Source organism: Nelumbo lutea, chromosome 8 (assembly GCF_056320005.1).
Source record: "Nelumbo lutea isolate HS-2025 chromosome 8, American lotus-T2T, whole genome shotgun sequence".
Lineage (NCBI taxonomy): Eukaryota > Viridiplantae > Streptophyta > Magnoliopsida > Proteales > Nelumbonaceae > Nelumbo > Nelumbo lutea.
In genome coordinates, this window is record NC_142691.1 from 29,640,214 (window position 1) to 29,646,385 (window position 6,172).

At 36.9% G+C, this 6,172-nt stretch overlaps 1 pseudogene across 1 annotated transcript; it reads right to left on the reverse strand.

Moving 5' to 3' along the window:
- Positions 1 to 802: 802 nt before the first annotated feature.
- Positions 803 to 2,666, reverse strand: LOC148843639 (UDP-glycosyltransferase 90A1 pseudogene; annotated as a pseudogene). Its single transcript, XR_016103590.1, has one exon. The product of XR_016103590.1 is annotated as a UDP-glycosyltransferase 90A1 pseudogene (transcript).
- Between the last annotated feature and the right edge of the window lie 3,506 nt (positions 2,667 to 6,172).

The following is a 6,172-nucleotide window of genomic DNA, read 5'->3' on the forward strand; positions in this document are numbered from 1 at the left end:
GAAAAACCATAAAAGTTAGAAAACCATTTGGTAATGTGATGAAAATATGTATATTATGTATATATGAATGTCTTGTATGTGGCCAACAAACCTTTCATTTAACACGCGAGACACATGTATATTTTACAAGGTGGGCCGAACATACCATTGAACATGCATGTGGGGTCCATGTGTGGACATGTAAGAAAAACCATAAAAGTTAGAAAACCATTTGGTAATGTGATGAAAATATGTATATTATGTATATATGAATGTCTTGTATGTGGCCAACAAACCTTTCATTTAACACGCGAGACACATGTATATTTTACAAGGTGGGCCGAACATACCATTGAACATGCATGTGGGGTCCATGTGTGGACATGTATGTGAGACTCACGTACATTTTTTAAGGTGGGCCCTACATACCATTGGTAAACATATATGTGGGGTCCATGTGTGAATATGTATGTGGAGCCCACATACATTTTATAGGGTGAGCCTCACATGCCATTGGTGGATATGCATGTGGGTCCATGTGTGGACATGCATGTAGGTACACATATTTTTCAATGTAAACCCCGTATACAATTTTCCAAAGTAGACCCCACATACTATTGGTAGGTCTCACTTACACCTTCAAATAAATTTTTGTAGAACATTTTTTCCAAGCATGTGCATAGTGTCACACGTTTGAAAAAGATAGTGTGCTTGTAAAAGCTTCATTTTTTAACTTTCTTGAAAAGATTTGCCAAACTCAACCTGATTTTTACGCAAAATATATGATCAACTTTCAACCACAATTGAATATTAGTGCCATGTCCGGGATAATCAAATTCATTGTGTTATTACTAGAGTACGATCGGGGAAGGGATGCATGCATTCATTTATTTGAAACATGGAGGGAGGTTTCTCGAGGTCAAAGTACTTAGACTATTTTTACACTAGGCTTCTGTGGCTCAAGCTTTCAATCAGTTGGCTCAAATTCTCATGGGACGACCCACCTTCCTTCACTGCTTCTCTGGCAATTCTCCCCAACTCCTTAGCCCTCTCCCTAGCCTTCCTCCCCTTCTCTCCTCCCATCAATTCCTTCACTCCATCCGTCAACACCTCGCGTCCGACGGCTACAGTCTTCTCTCCTGATGTGGATTCCCTTGGGACCAATATGCCTGCCTCCAGACCCTCCACCACGAACTTGGCATTAAGTGATTGCTCAGCTATCATGGGCCAGGCCAGAATTGGCTGTCCCATTGTCAAGCCCTCCAATACAGAATTCCAACCGCAGTGGCTCAGGAACCCACCTGTCGCTCTGTGTGCTAAGATACGCCTCTGATCCACCCAGTCCCGTAGGATCAAGCCCCTCCCTCTCACTCTATCCGCTACTTCATCTGGTGTGCTCCATGTATTCGACCTTATTACCAAGATGAACGAATGGCCTGACATCTCCAGCCCAAACGCCACCTCATCTAGCTGTGCATCGGATACATTCGCTTGGGTACCGAAGGAAACGTAGATCACAGACTCGAACTCAGTTTGCTCATCCAGCCACTTGATATAGATATCAGCTGGGTCACCAATGTGGGTCCTATTTACATTTCTTACTTCGTCGTAGAGTAAAAGGGGCCCCACACACCATGCTCTGGTTCCATCTTTATAGAATGACTCCAATGATGGCACGTATTCACCTTCCACCTCCACGAAACTATTAACGATGATGCCCCAGCTGTCCCACTCTTGCTGCCCAATCTCAGCGAGGAAGCGAAAGAACGAGCTACAGTTGTTTGTTCCTAGGGTAAAGTCCGGCAAATCGGCCTGAGAAAGCTTCAAGGGGGGAAGGTTTTGCCCCGTCAGGTTTAGAACTAGAGCCTCCGACGAGTCTGATGCCACGCTCCTCAGGTGTGTCTTGTTTGTAAACAGAGTCTTACAGATGAGCATGGATAAGACACCCATGCCGTGGAAGACGAGGCGAGGGACACCAAACGGACGACAGGCAGTGGCCGTCCAGCCCAGAAAGAAGTCGGAGATGACGCAAATGGGGAGCGACCCAACTTCGGACATCTCTCGCAGGATTTGCTCGAAGGGCTGTTGAAGTTGAACGGTAGCCATTAAAAAGGTAGTGTATAGGTCCATGGAAGGAAGATCAACAGTGTTCTCACAGCCTTTAGGGAGGCCTTCCACCGGCGGGAACGGGATCTCCATGACATGTATGTTTGGGTGGTCCTTGACGTGAAGGAGTATTGAAAGGGCGTTTAATGGGGTAGTGATGATGGTTACTTTGATGCCTCGATGGGAGAGAGCATTTGAGAGGTCTAACAGAGGGAGGGTGTGGCCTTGAGCCATGAAAGGGAAGATAACTATGTGAGGTCGTGACAGAGAAGCCATGGATATGAAACTTGGAAGAGTAGCCTAGCTAAACTTTCTGGCTATGCTCCGAGGTCTAATGGGTTTTTGTTATATAGAGATTATAGATACATTCTTTATTGGGTGGGTTTGCTTGTTCGTGAAGGTGAAGAGCAGGGGGTGGGGAAACAGCCAAGCTAGAGTTTGTCACTGGTCAACGATTTGGAAAGATCTGTAGAATAAATAAATGATTTCTCGGTTCGCTAGGCACAGTACGCCGTGACCGTTGGGGCCCTTTAATGTAAACATAAATGAGTTTGGATAGTTGGATCAAATCCGGACACTTACGAAAAAGTCAGCTTCGTTTCTGCACTGGACAGTGGTAAGTGCCGAGGTTGGTGAGGATGGAGATCAGATTGGCGCCCCATATGCATATGGTAGCGTGTATTGAAAGCATCTTACATCTTTCATGCTTGTGATGAGTTACATTTTGAGCAAATTTTAGAATAGCTATTGATTTTAGATCTGGTCAGTCAAGAGCTACCTTTTGCTGGGATGTTGGAACCCACCAATCAGTAGCCAAACACCTTAATAGTGTTATTAGATTTTAGGGTAAATTGTTGAAATCTCGTTTGATAATTCTAATTATCTTTCTTGAACTTTATGACATAGTTGCCTATAGATATTTTTGTTAGAATTTTTTAAAATAGGTAAAAATGTCCAAAATACATGTACTTTTGATCAAAATATTTATTTTCCAAATTTTCTCTTGAATCGCCCAAACCCCTTCCAATTTCCTTTCCAAAATTGATTTATTTTTCAAATATGCCTTTTATATCAATCATTCAAAGGACAAAGCTACAACTTTAAGTTTTCTATTCTTTTTGTTGTTTACAAAATTTGTATTGTCTAATTGTCTTTTATATTGAAACCAGCCTCAATAGTAATTGCATGGGTATGTTGGACATTTTTGTCTCTCGTTATATAAAAGATTGCAACACAAGGGGTCTACTTGCAACTATGTCATAAAGTTTAGGGGGTGATTATGCGTCTATTTGGCATCGATGTCATTGCTCTAGAAAACAATGACACATTAGTGCCACGTTAGGAAAATGCTGCTCCAAGAAACACCTGTTTGTTTGGAATCGTTTTCCATAAAAAATGGTGCTCTAAACCACGCCTTGGAAAAAGGGAAGGCGTGCATGGCTTGGAGCAACGCCGAATTTGGCATTTCTTGGAGTTGCAGCTTGCTGCCATCAATAGGGATATGAGGTGGCAGTGACAGGGACATGATGTGGCACTGGATAAGAGGCACCAGTGCTGAAAACGTTTCCTTGAACATTGGTACCAAACAGAAAATGTTGTTGTTGCTCCAGAAAACATCCTACCTGACAACAACGTTTCCAAACAATAAAACACCATTTTCTCAGGAAACGGAGCTTTTAATCCACAACGGTGCTGTAGCTGCAACGCCGGTAACAAACATATACTACAATTATTAATCTTCAGGGGAGATTTCAGCAACGGTTAAAAACTTCAGGGGAGGTTTCAGAAATTTACCCTAAATTTTAATTAGCACTTCTTTTCAACATTTAAATAGTAACACTTCTTTGGAAAAGAATGTTATAGAGGCTAATGTAACTTGTACATTGTGTAATAATAGTTTTTACTTGCACTATTCTGATCATTTGAATTTACACGGATGAGTAGTTGAATACCGATACTCTTAATAGGTTTTGTTGATTGGACAAACAGTTCACATGTTGCCAATTTGGAGGGCTTCTTCACAGTGGCTTTTAACAAGGGGTAGACACAAATTGAGCCTTTCATGAGTCCTTCAAATTCAGCTCATAAAAAGTTTGATTTGGTTCGATTTAATTTGAACTTTGAACCGAGTTCGAATCCAAGATATAGATTCATTTGCTAATTGGGCTAAGTTCAAGCACAATGAAACTTGGATAATCTTTACTACTTTTAATATTTATTATTTTTATGGAGTCCAAGATATAGCAAAGTTCACCTTTACTACTTTTATCTCTCCTCATTAACTCACTATTAAATCTATCCTCTTTTCCATTAACTTATTTAATTACCTTTCATCATAATTATCGGTGTAAAACGTCATTGGTGTAAAAGTATACTGGTGACATTTTGTACTGAACCGTGAAAGTGACTGTTGCTTTTTGAAAATTGTAATGGGTGAAGAGTGTAAAGTTCTACATCAATAAAATCGATGTAGTATTTACATCGATAATTGATGTAAAACTTTACGTTTGATAGGTTTTACATTGATTATCAATGTAAAGCTCCACTCCATCCAAACGTACGCAAAACTGAACCAGAGTGCAGCTTTACATTGACCATGATTACATTCTCCTTCCAAACATGGACAAAATCAAACCAGTGTAAACTTTTACACCATTCTTGTTTTACACCGATTCCATAAGCAACCTTAATAACTTATGTCACTAATTTTCCTCCCGGTTACTTCATTAAATTCACTAAATTTATCTATATCTATATACATTTCAATGTATCTATAATTTTAGATACATTAGATATATTTATATCAACTTATAATTATTAATAAAAATAATTATACTGAATTGGAGATATTCAATGATTAATTATATTATTAGGCTAAATAGTTTACCTCTATTTAAAAGATAGTTAATTTTTAAGTTAATTAATCAAGTAATTTACTTTTCTGAATAAATATTATTTACTTTGTTCAACAATTTAACTACTGTTTTAGAAACTAGCTTAGAGGATTTGTAGTTTTTGCCTCTAGTTAATAGGTAAATGGCTCAATTGTGTGAGTTGGACAAGTCAAATCGTGATACATTATATATATAATTACACTTTACGTGTGTGTTTGTGTGTATATAATATTTCTAATTTTTACTTTTTAATTTTTGATAAGTAAAAGACCAAAAAATGAAATTAAGGCAAAAAATTGAGTTTTTCTGTTTTTTTTTTTGTATAGAGGGGTTGCAAAGATTGCAAAACTGTCATAATAAAAAAAAAAACATCATCTCAATTGTACAATTGAACACAAAGTTAACTTGTTTAGAACTTTTCAATACATTGTATACTGCAACCCATGACCCAATGACTTTGCCAAAAGGGACAATGGTTCAAGCCCAAGTTGAACAGGTTTTGAGAAAATCATTGGTTTTTGACAAAATAGTGGGTCTTAGGAAACATGGAATTATAAATAGGACCAAGTTACTATTTGAGACAGTTCAATCATCTGAGTCAATGATAGGTTGGAAATAATGAATAAAACATTATAAAAATTATAATCCATTTATATTCCATTTAAAAATAATAAATATTAATTAATCATAGTAAAAATAATTTAGTATATTACTTGCTAAAACAAAAATAATTATTTAAACTCTATTAATTTGAAACCAACTTAAATTCCTCTAAAAATAAAAACTTAATATAATTAATTAAAGTTAGTAAAGGTTAATAAAATATTACTAAATTTAAATATATTTTAGTTAATTTAAAATCAATTTAAATTCCATTCAGAAATTGGGAAAATTATAAAAATGTCCTTGGGTTTTCTAACATTCCTATGAACCTCCCCTATGTTTTGACCTTAAAAATGGAAAAAAAAAAACCATTGTTCTAAAAAGAATGTGCAAATAACTTCTACCAGAATTTCAAATGGAAAATGTTGATGTAATGCATTAACATTTTTAAATATAAAATTTACTCTTAACCTACTTTATTTAGATGTAAGTTTACTGAAATACCTTGAAACAAAAAAATAAATAAATAAATTGTTCCCTTCATTTCAGTCTTAACCGTATTTTATCTAAGAAGAGTAGAGAGAGAATTA